Raw genomic sequence first — 26,084 nt, 5'->3', positions numbered from 1 at the left:
ATATATATATATATATATATATATATATAATAAGTTATTAGCACTTTACTTGAAACCTTTAAAACATTGAATAACAAGAGGGTTGGTAAATAAAAATGTTTGCTTTTTGAGTGAACTATTGTTTTAATGTAATTCAGTTGTGTCATGTAATCTGTCAAGACAAAACAAAACAAAAAACAGTTTATTTTGTGCCATCAGAATTGGATTTCATCTCATATAATCTTGTGGCAATCATTCTGTCCAGTTTGATAGAGGGAAAAACAAAAGCAAAAACATTTTGATATTGAATTCAAATCAAGGCTTTCACTATGTTATCTAATCAGCACGACTGCCAGCTGCGGATCTCGGCTGCTGTCATCATAACGAAGCCGTGAGCATCAGTCCTGATTTGCCATTGGCTAGATTTTGGTCTCACTAATCCCGCAATTGGTTCGATTAGCATCTCATTTGGCAGCGAATCACATGCATCTAGCTCCTGTAATGAAGTGAAAATTGAAAATCCTTGAGACATGAAATGCATTCACCGAACGATTTGATAATAATCAGATTAAATACGCTTCAATTAGGAGGAGGCTCAACAGTTGAAACTACTTTTAAAGAAGCATCTATTTTCATAAATGCTGAGTTCAGAGTTGGACACTGGAAATGTCCATTCAGCACCTGTCTAAAGTCTTAAACGTGTTAACATTGGAAAAGTGCCACAGCAGCAGTCACTGCTGAACATCTGCTAACACCTGCCACTCTGTTTGAAGGAGCTTGGACGTTCAGATCAGGAGCTGGAGGAATCTTCTGTCAGGAGATCGCCCTGACATTCACAATTGCTTCATAGATTGTTGTGCAATGTTCACATTCACTGTGGTGTTTTAGGTAAATGCAAGACATGATCCCACTCAATATTAGGTGGCCTTAATATGTACTTACTATGTACTTACATAAAAAATTAAGTATTAAATTAAGTAAAATGTACTTTTTATGTTTATATTGGGTTTACTTAATTTTGATGGCTCTTTAACACATTCTATTGACTATAAGTAATGTTGCACCTACAAATCTACTAACTCTCATTAGAGTGTTAGTAGAGTATTAGTAGAGTGGTTGGGTTAGTACATGCAAAGTTACTTAAGTTGGGTTTATGTACATGCAAAGTTACTTATAGTCAGTGGAATGTCTGTTGGGAGACCACCACAATAAAGAGTTAGCAGATATTAAGCTTTACTAAGACTCCAATGAGAGTTAGTTGACAAGTAGGTGCAACGTTACTTATTGTCAACAGAATGTTCAAAAGGGACCATCAAAATAAAGTGTTACCTTATATTGTATTGCAAAACACTTTTGCTGCTATTGAGGTAGGTGATGGGTAGGGTTAGGGAGAGGTTTGGTGGTATGGGTAGGTATAAGGATGGGCTAAGGTGTAAGGGATGGGTCAACAGTGTAATTATAAATGTAGTTACATGAATTAATTACTGATGTAATTACATGCAGGAATTTTTATATATATATATATATATATATATATACATTTCATAACATAGTAGTTAAGGCCACTTAATATAAAGTGGAACCCAAGATAGAAATAAAATCACTTTAATAATTATATAGAAGTTCAGCAACATCACATGAACAAATTAGACTCAGGATGTGGCCAAATCACACTCATCAACACAATTTCAGATCAACACCCTTACTGATTTTTCTTTTATACAACAATAACCACACTATTAATATTGAGTATCTTCAGTTACAGACAGCATATGTTAAGTTATTTGTCCAAAATTTGTCCTTATTTGTCCATTTTGTAAGTAGATGGACATAAAGACGGACGGATGGATGGATGGATGGATGGATGGACAGATGGATGTTTGTTAGCTTAAAGTCTGGCCAACAGTTAATGGATGGACGGATGAACGGACGGACAGATGGATGCTGGACTGATGGATGGATGGATGGATGGACAGACGGACGGACATATGGATGATGGATGGATGGATAGATGGATGGATGGATAGACGGATGGATGGACAGATGGATGTTTGTTAGCCTGAAGTCTGGCCAACAGCTAATGGATGGACGATGGATGTATGATGGATGGACGGAAGGACAGATGGAAGAATGTACAGATGAATGATGGAGAGATGGATGGACGGACGAATGGACAGACGGACAGACAGATGGATGAAAGATGATTACGTTAGACACTATCTCTTTAAATCTAGATTAAAGACACATCTCTTTAGCCAAGCATTCACATAATGTGTCTCATAACCTTGTACTCCCCTAATATCTGATCAAATGCACATTATCATTCTTTTGCTTGGGTTGAACACATCGTTTTTTGCTTGGTTGGAACAGCAGCTACACTGTTTTTTTTGTCTATTTGCTTTTCTGTTTCTGCTATGGGATGGGCATCCCAAGGTAACTAGGAATTACACAAGCTTCAGTCTGGATCCAACTCTTAAGAAGATCTGAGATGACCGGACACCTGAGAAGAGACAATGTCAACCCCTCAGAGGACCTCGTATGATGCCAAGCCTGAAACAACTTACAAAACGTCCAAATCTTGCTATAAGTTTGATTGCAACATATAATCAATACTGTTAATTGTGTTCACCGTCTGTTTGATTATATGTCATTAGCTAACTGCATGATTTTTACTGTACATTTCTGCCATATGGACATCACCTTGACATAGTCACCACTGATAAGCTACTCCTAAATATAATGTAGAAACTTTAATTTTCTGTGAAGCTGCTTTGCAACGATTTGTCTCATGAAAAGCACTATACAAATAAGCGTGAACTGAATTGAACACCAATCCACTGAGTTTATAATATTTCAGTATTTAACTGAGGTTTACAGTGCTTTCACATTTGGTTTAATTGTTTGGGCCGAAGCAGATTTTGATTCCACCGCTGTGACCACAGCTCTCTTTTCACAATGAGTCTAAACCACGGTACATTTACATAACACAGTAGGAGAAATTAATTATTCTTTAATAAGATATTGGGCAGATGTCAACAAATTCTGCATCATCAATAGCTATTTAGTTCTGCAGTTCTGATGTAGAATGCTAGCATTGGTTTTAGGTGCGACTCAGCTGCTTTGACACCAAGCAAACGTGTGTCTCTACAAACAGCTCTAGTGTGAAAGCTCAATAAATATCCAAATGTCAGAAATAAGTCAGTGGTGCAAAATCCTTGAGCTACTGATTGTTTTCTTAGCTACTGTCTTCAGAACAGACAGAAGAAAGCAGTGCTGGTGAATTGACTCCATTCGAACAATAGCCTGAAAGCTGGGCGACTTCATTGACCTTACAGGTTGTGTGATAAGGAGGCCACGAAAATGCTTAATAAACTAAACCTGTAAAGATATTGATCCACCTTTCCAACATTTGTAAATGAAAAGTCAATTAACACAGTTATACAGGCTTATCTGCTAGTGTTCTTTCACTTTTCCAGAATCCAGAAAGTCTGGATGCAGTGACCTGTTAATTGCTGTTCATTATCTACAGCAGGGCTTTTCCCAAGTCTGGGATATGGAATTACTGAGGTAAAATCTAAATCAAGACATTAAAATAATGATACAGAACGTTTTAAATAAATTAAAATGTATAAAAAACTACTTTTTTAAGGAAATAATAACATAGATGTTTGTTTTTATTATTTATTTATTTATTTTTTATTTTTTTTGTGATGCATGTTATGAGTGTCTTTTTTGTCCTGAACAGTAAAACTGCCTGCTGTTCTTCAGAAAAAAGTCCTCCAGTTTGTGTAAATTATTTGTTTTTTTCAGCATCTTTTGCATATTTGAACACTTTACAACAGTGATGGATGCATCTTTTCATCTTAAACGTTATTCCGCTGTAGAGACAATTTTGTACATGCAATGTGTGAGAAACAAAACAAAACAAAAATAAATTAATTAATACAATTTAAAAAATGAGAGATTATAATTAAATAGTGTTGAAAGGGGTCGGTGAGCCGACATTATTTGCTTGATGTACTTTAGTCAAGTTTGAGCACCTTTGGTCTACAGCTACTCCTTAGTGCACCTCATCTTGACATTTTTACCAAGACAAATTGTGAATCGAGCAAAACTGATTGTGTTCTACAAATGCTGGCGGTTTGGAGGGCTTTCGGGGTCGGTACTGTAATAAAAATATCACCAGGTGGCTGAGAGCTCCGGGCAAGCGCGTACAATTAAGTCTACCTGCGTGAAGCCGACCCTCGCTGCGCCACGGGTGCCATAACAATTCTGGATTGACACCCTCTTATTCAGACACTTCACAAACTGCGATCAGCAGGTCTGTCTTGAGAATAAAAATATAAGGAGTCCTCTGCAAAACATGATGATAATTCACTTATACGGCGGGTTTGGTCAGCCCCCCTCTCCTCGAAGAAAGTTGAAGCGTTCCGCCTTTGGAAATCATTCTAAGAGCTTCGTAATTACTGCTCTTCAAGGGAACGGGAACAAATATATGCAAATTGCATTGTGTCTGCTTTTGCATCAACAAATCTCAAGGTAAAGTAGTGCAGATAATGAGCCGTATTAAGACTCCACATGAAATCACTCAGGAGGAGGATATAAGGTGTGTCGGCCGCACACACGTGTACAGATGCTTGAGTAGATGGGAAGAAAATGAGACGAGGAAGCTGAGGAATAGGAAGCAGCGACAGAAGGAGGAAGAGAGACAGGAGAGTGAAGAATGAAGATGAGAACACAACTAGAGACTGGAATACTGATGAGTTCAATGCCAGACCAGACTACACCATCAACAATGCACTCAACTGGAAATTTTGATAGCATAAGCAGCATCTGAGGGTAAATGTACATCTGCGTAAAATGTAAACAAATCTTTTTCAAAGTTAAACTGAGATACATTTTACAATAAAATACTATTTCAATCTTTCTACTCTAAAATTTCTCATACTACTTAATGGAAGAATTGTTTATTCTGATTACTAATATAAAAAAAATTGACCATTTTATCATATTGCCTATGTGGTAGCAATTTATTATAAAGTCCTGTTCTACGTGTACATACTATGTACTTATTATAGCATAATAACTGGATAATAACTAGGTACTGACCCTGAACCTACCCCTAAACCTATCTTATACTACGCAGTACTTTCTTGGGTAAGTACACTGCAAGTACACATACTGTAAAATAACAGTCTTGAGTGACTTAATGCTTTATTAATAGCCATGAATTGAGTTATACAGAGTTGTAAAACTGACAATATTTCTTGACTAGCCATAAAGGAATATAAAGTAGTAAATATGGCAAATTAAATGGAAAATAATAATAATAATTATTATTATTATTATTATGAATACAATTTCGTAGGGATGTACTGGAATTTTTGTAAAAAAATATATAAAAAATGAAAGGCTAAACACGTCTATTACTCAAAAAATAGAACAGAAATAGTGGCCAAGAAAAAGACCAAGTCACACAAGTTATTAATATAATTATCATCTATTCTAACTTTCTGTTTCCATCTCAATTTGTCCAGTATTGTCCATTTTGAATTCATTTCAGCACATTACTACTTTTTATCATCATGTTGATACCTAGCCCAAAGGCTTCACTTTAGCACTACTCTGTTTTGTGGTTCCGTGCATTTCTTCGAAGTGCATTCCATTGAACATCATGGAATATGAGTGTAAATATATTAATATACTATGGTATAATGAGGGTTTTGTAAATGCTTGATATAGTATCATATTATTTTGTCAAGCACTAGTTTTCTAGTTTGGAGGCATCTCACCGGCATATGTTCAACATGCGCTCTATTGGTTGGCAATTATGTTATTTTTCATGCTTTCATTTCAGAAACAAGAAGCGACAACAATGGAGAGGCTGTACACATGTTGAAAACAACAGCTCTGGATATTCTGACATTTTTACCTTCCGCTCCTTGAATCGCGAGTGTGCGTTCCAGTGATTTTGCTGTGAAAGGCTCCGTGGGCCCTCAAATTGACCTATTACTTAGCTCCAATTCTCTCCGAGCCGATCAGCGCGTTTCAATCTCCAGCTGCATGGCTTCAGCGCGCCTCTGTTCTCCTGTGCTTGTTCGCAGGCTATTAGGGTCAGAGCACTTTCTTTCCCTCTCTCATCTCTGGACTGTGTCCAAATTCATAGACATCAATGGTAAAGTCATCCACTGCCAGCGCTCAAGAATCGCTGGTGCGTTCCGCTCAAGAGAAAGTTTAAGGTAATATATCTTCTGACTGCGAGGGGTTCGTAGACTGCGTGTTTGTGTCCATGTGAGTGAACGTGCTTGGCTTTGTGTTGAATTAAATCTGTTTAAAATATTCAAATGTACCATGTTGGTATGTCTTCACAGAAAATCTGAAATCTGTTTATTTTGGCGAGCCATCGTTAAAAATAGTATCTATGCAAATATCCCAGTTCATGCACAGTAGGAGAAACAAGTCCAAATGAAAATGATGTGTAAATTTAGCGGAAAAACCCAAGTCATTTCATGGCCTGCTCGATAAGGTGGGTATCAGCTGCTAACAGCCAAATAAATGCTATAATTTGATCAGTTACCATCAAAAGAGCATCAGTAATCATGTTTTCCTTCACATGAACCTTCACATCCTTCAAATCATGTAGCGTTGACGTTTACTGGCACTCTAACACTCAGACTGCCGCTGAAGATACAGTACAGTATTTTTCTAGTTGTTTTTTTTTTCAGGACAAATATGCAAACATTCTTGAATGTTGATAAATAAATAAATAATAGTTGTGTTTCTCCCTTTGAATTTATTTATTTATTTGTTTGTTTGTTTGTTTATTTATTTTATTTTAGTGCTGTCAAATGATTAATCGTGATTAATCACATCAAAAATAAAAGTTTTTGTTCACATAGTATATGTGCGTGTACTGTGTGTATATTTATTATGTGTATATAAATACACACCCATGCATGTATTTAGGGATGCACGATATTATCGGACCAATATCATAAAAGGCCGATAATGGCTTTAAATGTAAATATCGGCATCGACCCAATATGAAAAATTATGCATATATGTCTTGCCAATAAGAGGAATACATTAACTCACATGTGCTCAGTGTGTGTTAGCGATTAGCTCATGTCAACAGTGCGATTAGATCACATCAGCAGTGTGGCTCATTCTTGAAGCAAAGTTTTGCCTGAATGATGATTAGATTGTTTTGGATCGCTGCATTTAAACTGAGAATGCATGTACAGAATGATGTGTTTGGTGTATGAAAGTGTAAACAGTAATAGCACGTGCAGCGGCAGCAGCGGCAACCTCCCCGGGTCCTAACACCCTGAGTTTTAATTCCGTAGGGGGCGCTGTTGGCCTACTTCTAATAAAATGAAAGCAAAATACACAAATAATATTTAGACTGTGTTTCTGATTAAATAAAGCAGTAATTGATGCCATAAAATCATGAGTATGTTTTGATTTAAAGGTCAGAAACTACAGCTTACATTAACAAAGAAAAAAATCACTACCATGACACTTAAATAATTTTATATTCATTGATTTATTCATTAATATGTAATATGTTATTTTTTTTTTAAACAAATTGAGCTCTAAAAGATTTTCAGATTTTTTACAACTCTTTTGCGTTAGACCATTTACAAATGTTAATTCTTAAAATAAAATGTTAAGGTTACCACTGCATCTTTCTGAAAAAAAAATATAAAATGCAGCGATTGAATATAGTTTATTTATAGTTATTTTCAAATCTTCAATGTACTGTTATTATAAAAGTATTTCAGTATTGTTTATTTAATTCTACCAAATAAGTTCTTGTTAAAAACTAAACAAAATTAAAAATAATTTGCTTGTAATTTCTGCACGGGAGAGACTTGGTGTTGTTTCCAAACAAAAGGAAATGTGTCGGTATCGGCATCGGCTATCGGTCAAAATTAGTTGAAAAATGTCGGCATATCGGATATCGACAAAAATCCAATATCGTGCATCCCTAATGTATATATTTAAGAAAAATATGTTACATTTATAGAGTAAATTTATTTATATATAATACAAATTATATGAATATAAATATATACATGTAAATACATGTAAAAAATTTCAAAATATATACTCTATGTGTGTGTTATGTACATATATACATATATACAGTACAGAGTACACACAGATATATTATGTAAATAAAAACCTTTTATTTTAGATGCGATTAATCACGATTAATCGTTTGACAGCACTAATTTATTCATTCATTCATTTATGTATTTGCTTGTTTATTTATTTATTTATTTGTTTGTTTGTTTGTTTGTGTGAATCCGATGTGCATAGTCATTAAAGTGCATCATACTGCATATAGCAGTGCAATAATGTTACTGGAACTACCATATGCATAATTACTGATTTTATCTTGATGACGTATCTTAATCATATTCTTTTTATTTTTAATTTCTGAAGATCTTTTTAGCGCATATTTAGTAAGTATTCTGTCTCCTCCACTGACCAGTTCCTAAAACATTAGACATATATAAATGTATGACATCATAAGGTATTTTTGACTGATAAAAAAAAAAGTCATTTTAAAGCATTTACACTCTTAATGTTTTCCTGTTGATCAGATTATTTCAGGCCTATACCGCTCCTTTCAATTGAAATTTAATTCGATTGCGCTGTTTACATGGCTTTCAATCCAACTGAGCCATCAATCCGATTACTAATGGATTATCTGGGTGCTTAATGCATATTTTTCACATATACTGAAGCGTTTAGGCTTTAATTTCACTTTTTTTTTACATTTATTTATTTGAGCAGACACAAGTGAGATTTATGTAAACTATTAAATTGCAAGGTGTCAACAGTGTTAGAGTAGCTCTTTTAAACTCTAGCTTGCCAAGCTACAATCTATATTCATAATTTAGAGTCATTCAACTGTAGTCTAACAACTCTTTTTTAAAAAGTAGTCAGTACATAAGCTACTAATAAAACGATTTGGGGAGAGCAATATCAAAACGTGTCAATTAGTCAATTAGTGTGGCAGCAGGCATATAATAATATGCTGTACATTTTTCACATAACCAGTCTTACATTTGTTATGCTATCATTACATCTCTCTGCTGTAATATTGTACAGAATGAAGCGGAGTTCTGGACGCAGCCACCGCCAATGAGCATAGCCAGAGATTATCAGTTCAGCATCAAGTGTAAAATCTCAATCACACATCAGTTAAACTCCTCTCGGCTTTGGCCATTACCGAAGAGCCATATGTGAGAGCCATATGTACTTAGGCCCATACGCTCAGATTAGCAGAAGCTGTTGGATGGGAGTTGCGATATGATTCACTGCATTATTTCTCAGCTCAACGGCAGATTTAATGACCTCTCTGAGGAAGTCCTGCGATAACAAATAGCCCACGCCAGCAGAGGCTGAGCGCGCAGGACAGGAGTGATTATCACGGCACAAAGCCATTAGATAGAGCCGCTGTGGGTTCGTCGCTCAAGACTGAGGAAACCTTTGTTTGGAGAGTTGGTTAATAGCGTTAATCAGTTGAGATATCACTTAAATGACTCGTCTGCCTAACACAGAAAACACCTCAGAAATAGACCTGTACTTTTTCTGAGTACAATGTGAGCATTTGTCCACAAAACCCATTGTTGGGATACTAAGACAGTGGATCTCGAGCTTTTTTACTGCAAGACCCCCACTTTTCACAACAATATTTAAAAGCCTGACACTCAAAGCTTCTGTAAATGAAATTGCAGGATTACCGAAGTTTAAAGCTACGGATATTCTTCGGCTTTTCCACTCTTTTTAACCAAACCATTTACATAAATTGATCAGTTTTTAAAAATAATTTTCATTAGGGTTATGTCATATCGAGTCCGGGATAAAATTTATGTCAATAATGACATGAACTTTCCGTTTTATTTGAGAAAAAAACTACCATCAAATACACACTGAGACTCAAAGATCAAATATTTGGTTTAACCTGAAGAAATTATGGCAGAAATGTATTACTATTATATACTAAAATGTATTTCTCTAATAATTCTTATTCTTATTCTTATTCTTATTCTTATTCTTATTCTTAAGGAATATCATATAACCAAGATAAATTGTTAACATTTTATTACATAATTTCATTAGACACAATATTGATGATAAATTTGTATAAAATCACAAAACAGAATACAGAAAATAAAAAATTAAAATTAAATTAAATTAAATTAAATAAAAATTAAATTAAATTAAATTAAATTAAATTAAATTAAATAATATCATTAATTACCAAGATCTAACAAACATGTGGAAAGCATTTCCTTCCTTATTGTTATAATTATCAACATATGGGAGAAGTGATAATATGTTTGGCTATATGCCCAGCCCTAATTTTAGTCACAATTTCTACCCAATAAAACATTTTATTTCCAGGTCTAGAAATCATGCCATTAAAACAAGCTACCCAATATATCCAGACATTTCAAGAGGGAGCCATGATTTTTAGTTGTTTTACCTATTTAAATATTTTTTTAATCATTTTACGTCATTTTGAGGCCTCCTCTGAAGTTTGTTGAGCCTGACGATGTGAACCGGCTGTGTGTTTCCACAGACGTGTAATGCTGATATGTGTTGTTTACCTGACTATAAGCACTGTAAAAACAAACATCGCAGGTCCCAATGTTTGTGCGGGCATTACAATGCTTTCATTTCTCAGTATCGGGAGTGAATCGAGCACCGGCAGCTCTCATGTAAACTGCCCATGCTGTCTTCTGTCCTTGCTGGAGAGATTTTGAAATTGAAGCCGCTGACTCACTGAATCTCACACACGCGGCTCTCTTTCTCTCGTGCACGGTTTATATATTTAGACATACAGAGCAATGTAGAGCAACGAGACAGTGTCAGCGTTTCTCTGCCATCCGTTCATCTGTTAGAGACCAGCAGGTTTTTAGCGCTGTCTGAGAATTCAGACTAAGTCGGATATTATACTAAATGTAAATCTGAGCATGCCTTGCCTTAGAAAACTAGGACAAAAACTACATTTGTGTAAAATATGAAAACTGAACAATATTCTGACACCTATATGTGCCCTCGGCATGCATCGGTTTGTTCCTCAGACACACAACAAAACAACGGATCACAGAAAACCCTTTTTCAGTACAGACGCCAGAAACACAACACATATTTGTTTGTTTCTGTGTAAACATATCCTGCACAAATCATACTGAACTCACAGCGTCCTGTCACAAGCGAATTCCCCTGTGCACTCTTCTGAGGGAACAGCTCTGAACATTTATAGCAGGACCCCATCTGTTTTGCCCCATCAGACAGGCAGCAGCGTAATCAAAGACAATCGTTCATCTGAGTAGAGGACAAATCCCACCAGGCTCTGCTTCGCCTGATGATCGCATCTGATGCTTGGCTAGCAATCCAGTTGTATTTTACAACCCAAACACAGCATTTAGATATAATGGAGACACTTTACACAATACAATTAATTCCTAACAAATAAAATCATGTCTGACCTTTTTGGTTTTTCATGGCGAATATCCCTTCTCACTCATAAATATGTCTCGTTATTGTAAAAGTGTAATTAGTTATGAATGCTATTTCATATGGATGTTAACATGCGTTCTTCTGTTACTTTGGCAAACCTGCTTTTGGGAGTGAGAGCATTTCCTTCAAATGTTTTTGCATATTTCTATCAAACATTTTTCCAGATATCTATATGTTATTATTGAGGTAGCTGTCAATGGTTTAAGCATCCCTTCAAACCGTTGCTTTGGCATGACAGTAATTGATCTGAAAGACAAAGTGAGGTGACAAAGTACTTTGATGTATGTTTCAGGCTGAAGGGTTTTCTTATATGTTGGGTTTTGTGGGTGTTATTCAAGACAAAAGTCCAGATCAGAGAACTATAAAATAAAGCCCTATAGTGATGGTGTAGTTTTGTAGGCCAACACAGAAGTTAACATCACCCTGTTTCCACTGACAAAAGTCCAATAGGTATTTTCGGTAACACTTTATAGGGACCACTTATTAGCATGCCTATTATTAACACATTGGCTGTTTATTATTATATATAAAGCACACATTCTGCATGTCCATATTCTACATCTCTAATCCTACCCAATGCCTATACTTAACAACTACCTGACTAACTATTAATAAGCAGCAAATTAGGAGTTTATTGAGGCAAAAGTCATAGTTAATGCTTTGATAATAGCGAGAATTGGACCTTAAAATAAAGTGTTACCAAGATTTCCTTTGGCGTTAGTACTATTGCAGAAAATAAGCTCGAAAATAAATACGATTCTTACACATTTTGTTAATGAACATAACCATCATAAATGAACATGCAGTGTTTATGAATTCTGAAGCCTAAGCAATCGGCAGAAGTGAAACACATGCAATTAACAAACTACACCACAGTGACATGACTTCAACGTCACCACCTTAAGCTTCCAACAGCTCAGTCTTTATTTAAAAGCATTTTCCTTGAAAGTTTGAATTAGAAGAGTTTACACAAGCACAATTATAAACACCACAAGCCTGTGAAAGTGACTAGTGAGTAGATGAGTTTGACAATTAATGTTCCCAACAACCTATGTAGTCCAATTCAGCTACTTTTTAGCAACCGCCCGTTTCAAGACAAATACAAAAAATCAGAAAGGAATATCACTGACGTATTTTATGTCATAGAATATAACATGACAATATATTGAGCTTTGGTTCACCACAGAACTTATTTCAAGCATTTGAATAAAAACCCTTTCAAAAAACCCACTGACTTCAGGACCATAAATCTGGCAAAAATGCTCACTCGTTTCTGGGTTTTAAGAGGTTTGCAACACTCTGTTCACTTTGGCAGGAAAATGTCTGCTGAGCACATATAGATGTACCACAGTTAGCAGTTCACAGAAACTGATTTAACCATTGAAGGCATTTATCCACTTTCTTTGAAAGCCAGAGATTAAATATGTGACATAATGTACTGGGTGCAATCATCGGCTGGATCATTCCCATAATGCAGTACTATTTGAACTTTTTGAGTTTGAGCAGAGCAGAGTGTGGGAAGAGGTTTTCTTCTATAATGTACCGTGGTGTACCGAAGTGTGCTGATCCCAAGGACTGCTGAAAGAGCAAGTGAAGGAGAGATGCTATGAGAGAACCATTCGATGAATTTCATGACAAACTAGACTTTACATGAGTTTCACCCACATCAGGAATTCCAAGGCAGGTTCATTGAGTTTGGCATTGTAGATTAATTGCACATTTATGCTTGTGTGCAGACAAAACAACAGTATGTAATGTAGGAATGTCTGCTATTAATGGTCTTCAACTGAGATCAGAAAATATTTTAAAAGAACTGGGAAAGTGAATGGACAATATTTTTTTTTTTTTTTTGCCAAAAACTTTTTTATTGACAGCATTTTAAATTAAATTGAGAACAGCTGACAGCATTTTAAAGCTAAATGAAATAATATAGCAAGGTAAAAATAAGTAATAAACGTTCACATTGTGATTTTCTGTAAAGCTGCTTTGAAACAACGTGTATTGTGAAAAGTGCTATATAAATAGCCTACATTTGACTTGACTTGACTTGACTTTTATGGATGGTTATGTCAGCTTATCACACTGTGACAGGATTTTTCATATTTATAGCTCACATATACTGCAGATTAAAATCAAAGACAGGTAAAAGAATAATTAAAAAATACCTAAATTAAAATGGGCTTGTTATGAGTCAGCATTGGGCTGGAAATTGTTCTGGGACCTGGCAACCCTGAGGGCAGATTTCTTCCAGATTCCTTAAATTACAGGACACGCATTTTAATGTTTAAACTTAATAAAGTTAAACATTATTAATAATTGATTATTTACAGAACTAGATGAAATTAACATCAGACATTGCTCAGTCAGAGACTGACAGTTAGCTTACAGTCAGTTGGAAGTTTTCATATTTTGAAATTAAACTGATTTACATGATTTGATCAAACAGGAATGTTTCAGAGTCACGTAAAGCAACTAAAACCACAAAACATCACAAAATCAATCAGATCCATTACTTACTGATGTTTGTGCAACATTTTTTACTCAAAATTATGTCACTTACTGGATGATATCATTCAGTTTTTGGGCTTTGCCTGGCGTTTGTTAGTTAAAAGTGTTTAACAAAAGACTAACAGGATGAATACTGTTTATAAATTAAAACAATATTACAAAACAAACAACAATTTAAATACAAAAAAAGCAAAAACAACGAATATGTCCTAATAAATTGATAAAAAAATTAGCATCCACTCAAACTATTGAAAGTATTCTAATATGACCTCCATCTTTAAAATGTGTGGATGTAATATTTAATGCAATGCATTAATGCATGTATGATCTGGACATTAAAACACAGCCTACTGGATATTAGCAGAATGATCTAGCACTATTAGTGATCCAGTGAGAATTTTTAATTGGGCGATTTAATTTGGCGTTCCATGGGAATTCAGCTGGTTAATTCCACTAACAGTGGCATAAACTGAGCATGTCTAATTAGATCAAGGCAAGACCTTGTTCTCGAATTTCTGAGCATATTTGTCACATTGTTGCTTCTTTTATGCTAATGAGCTATAATAAATGAGATGGGTATTTTTAAGAAGCCGTGAATCGTGGTAGGCATGCAAAACAATAATATCATGGACTCAGAAACGCTGATACCTTTTCTAGGTTAGTTGGGAAAAAGCCACTCTTGACCTTTCTGCAGATCACAAAGTATCAGCCATATAGTCGCGTACAGAGACTCCTGCCGGCATCTAATCACAATCTGTCAGTTGATAAAGTGCACAAACACACACATGTGCTGTATATACTCAACCCCATCCACGAAGCAATTTCACAGGGAAATTAATTTTTCTCTAAAAATGGGTGACATTAAAAGAGGGAACGTGCGGATAATCCAGCATGTGGAATGGTTTCTCTGAACGGACGCTCCTGACAGCACCATCTTTCAGTCCGTAAAAGACATGAGGGAGCTATTTTTCCTGAGCTTTCTAAAATGAATGGCCACTAACGGTGCCTGGGAACAACATTTCTGTCAACGGACGTTTGGATAAACATGCATGTGAATCCACGCAGTGTTCAACTCCTTATATTCATTGTTTAAAATGTCAAAAATTGTGTTCAGCAGCTGATTGATTCACACTGACATAACATTGCAAAATATATGCACTGTTTGCTAATAAATAATATAAAGAAATGTACAGAAGCCAGTTATTTCTGAAGGACGAATCCATGCTTAGAAAAAATAGATAAATATAAACAATTTTCAGATTTTAAGGCTCTTTTGTTCTTGCGTGTGTGATGTATTATGTAAAAATACTGTAACTTGCATTGCTTAATACTTTCTCCTTAATTCACCCAGACCATTTACTGAAACTAAGTAAACAGTACTTCTTAACAGAAAAAAAAAGACGGAAAACGTTTTATTGGTTATTGGGGTTATTGCTGCTCTCCCTGCTCTTATCCATGCTAGACTTTTATAAATTAAAACAATATTACAAAACAAACAACAATTTAAATACAAAAAAAGCAAAAACAACGAATATGTCCTAATAAATTGATAAAAAAATTAGCATCCACTCAAACTATTGAAAGTATTCTAATATGACCTCCATCTTTAAAATGTGTGGATGTAATATTTAATGCAATGCATTAATGCATGTATGATCTGGACATTAAAACACAGCCTACTGGATATTAGCAGAATGATCTAGCACTATTAGTGATCCAGTGAGAATTTTTAATTGGGCGATTTAATTTGGCGTTCCATGGGAATTCAGCTGGTTAATTCCACTAACAGTGGCATAAACTGAGCATGTCTAATTAGATCAAGGCAAGACCTTGTTCTCGAATTTCTGAGCATATTTGTCACATTGTTGCTTCTTTTATGCTAATGAGCTATAATAAATGAGATGGGTATTTTTAAGAAGCCGTGAATCGTGGTAGGCATGCAAAACAATAATATCATGGACTCAGAAACGCTGATACCTTTTCTAGGTTAGTTGGGAAAAAGCCACTCTTGACCTTTCTGCAGATCACAAAGTATCAGCCATATAGTCGCGTACAGAGACTCCTGCCGGCATCTAATCACAATCTGTCAGTTGATAAAGTGCACAAACACACACATGTGCTGTATATACTCAACCCCATCCACGAAGCAATTTCACAGGGAAATTAATTTTTCTCTAAAAATGGGTGACATTAAAAGAGGGAACGTGCGGATAATCCAGCATGTGGAATGGTTTCTCTGAACGGACGCTCCTGACAGCACCATCTTTCAGTCCGTAAAAGACATGAGGGAGCTATTTTTCCTGAGCTTTCTAAAATGAATGGCCACTAACGGTGCCTGGGAACAACATTTCTGTCAACGGACGTTTGGATAAACATGCATGTGAATCCACGCAGTGTTCAACTCCTTATATTCATTGTTTAAAATGTCAAAAATTGTGTTCAGCAGCTGATTGATTCACACTGACATAACATTGCAAAATATATGCACTGTTTGCTAATAAATAATATAAAGAAATGTACAGAAGCCAGTTATTTCTGAAGGACGAATCCATGCTTAGAAAAAATAGATAAATATAAACAATTTTCAGATTTTAAGGCTCTTTTGTTCTTGCGTGTGTGATGTATTATGTAAAAATACTGTAACTTGCATTGCTTAATACTTTCTCCTTAATTCACCCAGACCATTTACTGAAACTAAGTAAACAGTACTTCTTAACAGAAAAAAAAAGACGGAAAACGTTTTATTGGTTATTGGGGTTATTGCTGCTCTCCCTGCTCTTATCCATGCTAGACTGCATGGATGTGAAGGGAGTTCTTGCCCAGAACAGAACCATACCGCCAATCCAAACTGTATGCTAATTGTCAGTCACCTTTGACGATAGTGGTCCTGACAGAAATGTTGGTTCTTTATAAAATCACAGGAAACACTTTATTTTGATGGTCTCTTTTGAATATTCTGATGATAATAAATAACGTTACACCTGCATGTCTACTAACTCTCATTAGAGTATGTGTAGACTTAATATCTGCTAACTCTATTGTGATGGTCTCCTAACAGTCTACTGAGTAACTAAAGTAGCTTTGCAAGTACATGTCAACTTATTCTAACCCTAACCCTACGAGTCTACTAATACTTTACTAACACTCTATTGAGAGTTAGTACACATGTAGGTGTAAAGGGACCATCAAAATAACTTGAAACCAAAGCACATTGCCAACTTCTGGTCCGGCATGCATAATGTAGTTTAGACAAGACTGACTCTCATAAAGCAGCCTATCAAATTAGTTTTGTACATGCTGTTTACAAATTCTGTGACAATTCCAGTGACTAGTTCTTTCTCCAAAACTGTTACAATGTAAACAAGACCCATCTTCAGGCAGATTGTTTGACATGTTTTTGTGTGCAATATGCATCAGATGGTCAGTGTTACCAATTATGACCACCCGTATTTACAGATCAGTAACTTTTTAGGCACCTGATGGGGTATTGGTACTCATTTAACACATTACTTGTTTACACATTAAAAGACTTTAGCCAGTTGATAATTTACAGAAACAGTGAAGTTACAGATGCAAAAATAGCCATGTTCGTGAAAAAAAAAAATTATAATAATAATAAAAAATGAAAAGGCCTGTGAAAATATAGCCCAATATGTTAAATAATTTTACTAATCAATAATTTTGTGACTGATGAGCAATTAACAGCAGAGAGAGACCCTGATGTGCAGTTCTGTCTCAATCGCTCGCTCTCTTCCCGTCTCACAGTTCTCCTGTTCATTCACAGGTCCCTCGTCAGTGTCTCTTCTCTTAGTTCTCTATAAAACTTCCTCTTAAAGTGGAAGCTGGAAGAGCTGCACAATGTGGATTTTCATAATCATCAGCCCGGTCAAACCAAACCCATAAATCACCGCAGCACAAATGCAACCAGATTATACAATCCACTGCCCTTAAATATACAGGCCCTGTGAAAGTAGGTTTGAAAATCAATGCATTTCATTTCCGTTGCATGTTCCTTATGCTGCCTGGCCTCATTTTCATTCTGCTCACAATGGTTAAATGCAGCCTGAAACCTGGAAAAGTGTGAAAAGGAGAGTCGAAGTGTGTGGGGTTTGTTTTATCGTGGCTTAATGGAAATGAAACCACACCGGCCTCTTTTACAATCCATATAAACAATTTCAGGCACAACATAATAAAGGTGAACGTGTGATAGAAAGGCAATTAAATGTCTTTCCATTCAATGTTTGGCTGACATCACATCTGACAGAGACAAAAGACCCTTGTGTTGGGTGGGACTTGATTTTATGCATCAGTTGTTGATTGGCTGTTGATATGTGGGCGTGGCACTAAAAAGTGTATGCAAATGAGTGTGAGCTTGCAGGGGTGGGGCTTAATCTGACTAATATTTGGAGAAATAATGCATATTTCATCAGAGATAAGTCTATGGTTTCATATCGTCTATCTAATCAGGTTATGACATTTTGAATAATCTTGTGCTGTGCTAAAAATCCTTTACTTAACCGGGCTTTAAAAATGTCTTGTAAATCTCTCAGTAATGCTATATTATGACTAAATCTTGAATTTTTGTCAACTTGAATCTGATATTGGTGATAAAATAACATAAGAAATATGTATTTTTTTTTCCCTCATTTTTTTTACTGGGAACTCCACAAGTGTTACAAGGTGGGAAATAACGGAAAAAAAAGTATTGATCAATCAATCAAATGATTAAATAAATAAGTTGTTTCAAATAAAATCCTCTTCAACCAGAAAACAAAATGAGGATTAAACATTATGCATTAAAAAAAAATAAAAGAAATAAAGAAACATGCATGGATTTCATAGATCTATAACGTGCATTTAGAAAATAGGTGAATTTTCATTTCATGCCAACTTTAAAGACAGTGCACGATGTGGTTCATTCTAAAATGTCTTCCATTAAGCCAACATTCAAGAGCTAAGAGAGCATAAAGCAGAATACGAAGAGAAGAAAAACCTCTGATATATATTTAATTTCTTCAGCACAAACTGCAACATTGATCAGGCCCATTTGCAATCAAGCACATCTAATGACGGTCACTATGGAGACCAACACAATACTCTGTTTGTTTGCTGTAGAAACTCAATGTTCTCGTCTGGATCGCTGTTAATTCGTACTTTAGCACATCTGGGCTGGTAAGTGCTCATTAGTAGTACTTGGAGTCACTCTTTTAGGGTTACTGATTTGAGCAAACCCTTAAATTTCATTGTGTAACTCGTCCCACACAGATATGTGCTGCTACTTTACTATGCGTGCAACCTTTATAGACAATAAAACGGGTGAAAGGACAGATCTTAGTAACCACCCAGGTCACCAAAAACTTAGAACAGCTACACCTAGCAACATCTAGCAACACCCTAGAAACCGACTGCAATGTTCTAACAGCAATAACAACCATACAAAACATGGCATGCTAAAAATAAAGCCAAACACATCAGCATCATTTGCATAGCCAGAATTAATTAACAGTGAAATCTTGTATGTATTTTACTGACTGAATCATTGATATTTTGAGAGTCATAAATAAATAAATGTTGGCTCATTTAAATCTGTTTTATATTGATAAAAAAATAAAAAAATACAATCAAAATTAATTATTTCTAAGCCTGTAAGTGAAAAATTGTATTGACTGTGCATTTTTATTTTGGATGCAATTAATCATATAAATAATCATTTCTCAGCACTAATTAAAATATATTTTAGTTGGTTAAGTTAGTAAAAAAAAAAAAAAAACTCTGAAGTTCAGCTAAATGCATTTAATATAAATGTAATGGTGTAATTTAATTACAGTTAACATGCTAAGTATCTGAAAACATTACAGTCAGTTCACGCTTAAGTAAATCTGTTATTAAGTTAAAGTCTGTTATTTCCATAAGTGAACTTACTTTTCACGCGTCCACATACAATTTTCAATGATGCACATATGATGTACTGCATGTCTGCTCACCAAACTCTCTCTGCGTTTTGATCTGCATAATCAGGCCTTCCAATATTAATAATTACTTTCCTCACACTTATGTGTCGTTCACAGCACAACACTCGCCAATATGTGACAGCAGACGGCGGGTGACCATCCCGCAGTGTCCGTCTGTCCACAGAGAGCCTGCCATTCACACAATGACAGACCGAAAGAAAATTGTACATTTCCATTGTAAAGGAGATGTCACGTTCCTGGCTAAGGTTCGCTTTATGGAGTGACATTTGCTGTCACCTGTATGGCCCTAATTTGGAACGACAGGAGATGGAATAAAACAGACCTGACAGCTTTTCACAGGAAACAGCTACTTGTCGTACTCTGATTTGAACATTCACAAAATGCTCCACTTTCCTGCACCGAATGACATGCCTAGCGGTGGCGGTAATGATTACTCAAGTCATCTGTGAAGTTTGACATAAATACAGATGTGACATTTACAGAAAAGTTTTCTGCTGATGTAAAGCCCTGGTAAAACGGGAGTTGAGGTGCAATGATATCCACACCAGCCCTTTGTTATTATGATAAGTTAGAGATGAGCTCAACACTTTTACTCAGGTAAACTTTATCAGATATTTCTCATGATTATCCTCTTTTGCTTTCTATTAGCCAAACTTTTCTGCTCTCTTTTCTGGACCTCAGGAGTGTGTTGAAAGTAAAAACTTTAGCAAAGAGTGAAAACGTCTGCGATGAGAATTTGAAGGGTATTATTTGCCTTTTACAGGATTAAAGATGAACTGCATGAAATAGTAGATGTGTAAGACTGATGTGAACTAATGGAGCTGTGAATACCTAAAGCACTCAGTCTGAAAGAAAAACATCTCTAGTTTTGAGTTTTGTTGCCCATATTTGTTTGTCAATCCCATTCAAAAGCATTTAACTCATACTATCAGCAAAATTATACAGATTATTGTGCAGTTTGATAATAAATGTATAAACCTGTTCAGGTTTGCTTAACTATGTAGAGCATTTTCGCATCTGTCTCATTTGAAGCGTTTGTTTCAGAACCTGCTGCGTTTTTTTTTTTTCATTAGGGTTGTTTTTTCAGCATATATGCACATGATAATTTTGCTTGGATCTGCACCAAAATAATCAGTCCGAGATCATCTGAACGAGATTGAAAACCAACTCTGAAGTGGCTCGCTGGTGGTTAGAAAGCAATCTGACCCAAAGGACCAGCAAACCAATCTGTACCATAATTCATGGGAAAAGTGTTACATAAAATGCAGCAGTGTCTGATTCTCAATGAAACAGCTATTTGTTTCAGTTGACATATTTGGTCACACTTTATTTTAAGGTCCAATTCTCACTATTAACAAACAATTAGCTACAACTTTTGCCTCATTGAACTCTTAATTTGCTGCAACTGACAGTTGTTCAGTTTAGGTAGTGAGAAGGATTAGAGATGTAGAATATGGTCATACAGAATATGTGCTTTAAAAGCACTAATAAACAGCCAAAATGCTAAAGTGTTACCTACATTTGATCAGTTATTTGCTACCAAGCTTGATCATTAAACATCATTTTGATATTACAAAGAAAAATATGTTTTTCCTGATGGTGAATTGACCAGCTATATTATGGAAAAAAAAATGGTATGGGTTGACAGGTAACATAATAGACACCATTCACCATTTTGACTAAAAAATTCAATAGCAGGCCTTGTCTTGTTCTTGACTAGGTTAACCTCAAATTTTAATATTTACTTGAATAAAAACCAACAAGCAATTAATATACTCGTTGACAACAGGTCACTGGAGATCATATATAAATAAAGTTAAGAGAGCATTTGCCATAATGTGTTCAGAATATTCACAGAAGAAGGAAATGACATAATGCCAGTCACATGGTTTTGGGATAAACCATTTTTAGTTTTCTGATTAGCAACATTACAGACATGAGTAACATTAAATATTGTATTATTTATAATTCATAATTTATAACAATTTATAAAAATGTATAATTTTTATTTGAAAGAAAACTGCATTTAAACAACATATTTTTAAGGTATTTTATGTTGCATGAATACATTTAGATCATTTTAACTTTAACATTTTTTATTCATTATTTTGAATTCAAGATTAATCAATTTAAGAAGCGGACTTTGCTAAAATTATAGTTTAAGGGATATTTCAAGTCCCCACTTCAAGCAAATTGAAAAGCAGAAAATGTAGTATAAATATCCATAATGGTAAAAAACATGACATTTCTATAGAAAATTCTTAGAAAACATGAAACATACCTTCAATTATAGAATGACCAATATGTGTGTGCTTTTTCAGCTTATGGTCAGTGAAAGCTATCATCTATTTTACATGAGGTTACCAAATTTGGAACGTGCCTAAATATAGAGTAATTTGTCATTTTTTACTGCAATTATGCATAAAGACTATTGAGCAACCATTCTGGTCCAAATATAATGTGTACAACACTGTCAGTTTCAAGACAATAAAAAATAGGTGTTAATTTCCTATAGAAAAATCTGAATGCGCTGGGTTTTAAGTGAAAATCTTACTTGTTTAAACTTGCCTCCTTTTAAGCTGCTTGCTATGCGTTTTGTGTGTGTGTGTGTGTGTGTGTGTGTGTTCTAAATTGTTCTCTTAATTGTATGTTTTTGTACTGTTTCTCCATCTTGATGTAAAGCACTTTGTGACGCTAGCTCTAGAAAGGTGCTATAGAAATAAAATACTTATACATTTAAGCACTGAGAAATATTAATTAACTACATGTATTTACTATATGTTTTGAGTTAAGATTAAGGTTTGGCTTAGGGTTGCTTGCATGTAATTATGCATAATTAATTGTCAATATAATACTAAGTACATGTAACGTATTGTGTTACTGTGTTACTTTGTTATTTTAGTGTCACTGATATACTATGTTTTTTTGTTAATATTTTGGTTACTTGGAAATATTTTGGAACACTTTACATTAAGGTTCCATTAGTTAATGTATTGACCAAAATTAACCAACAAGAATGTATTATGTTTTACATTAAATCATCAAAATTAGTTGAGCAATTTCATTTTTTGTTTTTTTTTTTTGTTAAAGGTTTAGTTCATATTTTTCTTACAAAAACACTTCGATTTGCTACAGGAGGCCTTTATTCACCACCGGAGCCATGTGAGGCACGTTTTAATATGGATGGATGCGCTTTATTTGACTACTTTTGGACTGTTGAAAAAAAAAAAAAAAAAAACACCCGCCCATGCCATTATAAAGCTTGGAAGAGCCAGGACAATTTTTAATATAACTCCGATTGGATTTGTCTGAAAGAAGAAAGTCATATACACCTAGGATGCTTTGAGGTTGAGTAAAACATGGACTAATTTTCGTTTTTGGGTGAACTAATCCTTTAAGTTATATAAAATTCACCTTTTTACGTTGATTCTATTGTCAAGGTGTCAGTAGAGGGTTGATTTGTGACATTTTTATTAAGTTTTACTTTTCAGTTTTAGTTTAGTTTTAGTTCATGTTTGTTATTTTAGTACTTCAACTCTAAATGAAAATGACAAATGTTGCCTTGGTGAATTTAGCTGAAATATTTGTTTTAAAATTGTTTACATTTTATTTCAGTTAATGTTTATTTTGTTTCAGGTAATGACTTTTTTTTTATGATTTAATTAACGATAATAACCCTGATATACACAAGGAAACAAAAAAAATAAATGCTTTACCTCACAGGACCATAGTTTAGTCACAAGAGACATGAAGTTAGAAATGAAACTCCGTTCAGGGAAGTGGGTCAGTGCAAAACATATTAAAGTCAGTGCATAAGAAAAACATTCAGGGGTTTGTTCAATTCCCTAACAGTTAACAAACAGCACTAACAGTAGTAATGAAAGTATCGTGGGAGTAATATCTTCAACACCATGTTTTCTCCCTTAACATCCTGCGTTAATTCTGAAGACCCAACATTCCATATTCAGTGATTAAAACGGTTTCAAAAAAACATGGCCGGCACCCTGAGCGCGTTTTCTTTTCTACAGTGGTGTGAATAAACTCCCCAGAGACATGCTTTCAGCCCACTCGATGGTTTAGGCAGTGCTTAACCCTGACATGTCTTCCAGCTCCATTTCTCTGCTAATTGCCAGCTCTTCCTGACGGTAATTAACTAATCCCATCGTGGCGGATGATTATCTGGGGTTCGAGAGCAATGCGACATCATCCTCCCCAATTCAGATGTTGTAGATTTTCACAGAGAGACTGCGGTTACGGCTGTGTGAAAACGGCTACGCAAAGCATTCGGAAGCATTTTACTCATTAATGTTAGTCATTTTATCAGCTGCGTGAGAGCTAGAGCAAAGGTCCAGGTCAGAGCAAACATAAGAAATTGCATTCCGCTTAATTAAAATTAAGCCTATTTTTAGGAGCATTTATTTAAAATAATGGGTTTTATATTATTTTAATTTTCAGTGCTGTGAAAAAAAGGCACTCTCATTACGTAAGTATTTCAAGGACTGAAAAATGCATTATCAACATATTGGCAGCATCTCCAATGTTGTTTGATTTGCAGAATTCTAAAAATATTATTTTATGTTCTTTAGAAGAAAGAATGTCTTACATTTCTGGAGTGACATGATGGTGAGTAAATTATGACAGAATTTACATTTTTGGCTGAGTTATCCCATTAAGCAGTTGATTGTTTTATGTCTCTCATCCCAACGCTCTCTAAACCAGTGATATTTACAATCCATATATCTACTAACAGACAGATGCTCATTTGAAGAAGTGTTCCATCAAACATGAATCAAACTCATCTCAGGCACTTATGGCAAGACATACTTCATAAGTCATAGCAGCTCATACTGAATATATACACACATTTTCTAAATTTTGCCTCTTTTTTTTTCACAAATTTACACACAAATCCAAGAATTGCACACACAAAATGCAAAATGCCGCACATCTCTTGCAAAATTAGGCACTGCATTCAAAATATCACAAACGCATCTCAAAAGCAAACATTTGCAAACACCTTTGCAAAATTCCTGTTAGATTTTTGTGTGTTACATAGAGAATTGTGTGTTGTGTTTCGCAAAAAAAAGTGTTTTATAAAATTGAAAACTGAGTCAAAGGCCGAGAATTAGTGTATGGTATTACAGATTTGGTGCATGGTTCTGGTGTTTGAGTGTCAGGTTTCAGAAATGCTCCATACAAATTTCAGAAATTGCTCCATACAAAATTTTATTGCAACGTTTCGACCATCAGGTCTTCGTCAGGCACAAAAAAATCACAATGCACCAAACATGACATGTTCTTGACAGGTTTCATAAGAAAAGCAAAAGGCCGCAAGGTAGACTGGTAATAGGCTGATTTGAACACTGATTAGAGAGTAGAGAGAACGTGTCATGTTTTCTGTGTATTAGATGGACAGCAAGTGTCTCTGGTTATTTCTCACCTTGAATGTGACCTTTTAGTCTCTCTCTCTCTTCCTGTTAACTCCATCTCACCCCTTTCGTCTGAAAGTGTATCCATGCATTACACATTCCCCTCACTTCCAGCGTATCTGCGGCCTGCATCTAAATCAGCCACCTCTGCTCCATCTAATTACTGCAGGATCAAGCAAACTCATTCAGCCAGGCTGACTTGGACAAAGGATTTGTCTCTGGCTTAAAACAAAAGGCTGAGATAGCGGGCCGCCCTCCACCGTGGCATTCACACACACTCTGAATATATGAGGCTGCTCGGCCTGTCACACCAAGGCATTGTGTCCTGCGCAAGATCAATATCTGGACGTTTTCATTTAGTCCTGCAGAATATTGGGTTTCAAAAATGCACGACACAGGACTGAGAGCAGAAACAGCTAAAAATGTTGGCCAACTTATCTATTTAAAGGGACGGTTCACCCAAAAATGGAAATTCTCTCATTATTTGTTCTCATGCTAGCTATTTTTCTTTCTTTCTGTGCAACACAGAAGCAGAATATAAATAAATGAAGACTGTTTTTGGGATTCAAAATTTCCATAAATGCAATGTGCACAATAATGCCTTCAATACAGTCAAATAATATACTGTATCATCACTGTTGGATGGGAACTT

The 26,084-nt window shown here is 35.2% G+C and overlaps 1 protein-coding gene across 1 annotated transcript in view; it reads right to left on the bottom strand.

Annotated features, from left to right (window-relative positions):
• brinp1 (bone morphogenetic protein/retinoic acid inducible neural-specific 1) overlaps positions 1-26,084 on the bottom strand; it is a 171,448-nt gene that overhangs the window by 87,580 nt on the left and 57,784 nt on the right. The gene's annotated exons all lie outside the window — the stretch shown is intronic.

This window comes from Sinocyclocheilus anshuiensis, unplaced genomic scaffold (genome assembly GCF_001515605.1).
Source record: "Sinocyclocheilus anshuiensis isolate Anshui unplaced genomic scaffold, SAMN03320099.WGS_v1.1 scaffold117, whole genome shotgun sequence".
NCBI lineage: Eukaryota > Metazoa > Chordata > Actinopteri > Cypriniformes > Cyprinidae > Sinocyclocheilus > Sinocyclocheilus anshuiensis.
Note: the sequence above shows the minus strand (reverse complement) of the source record. Positions and strands in the feature narration are given on the sequence as shown.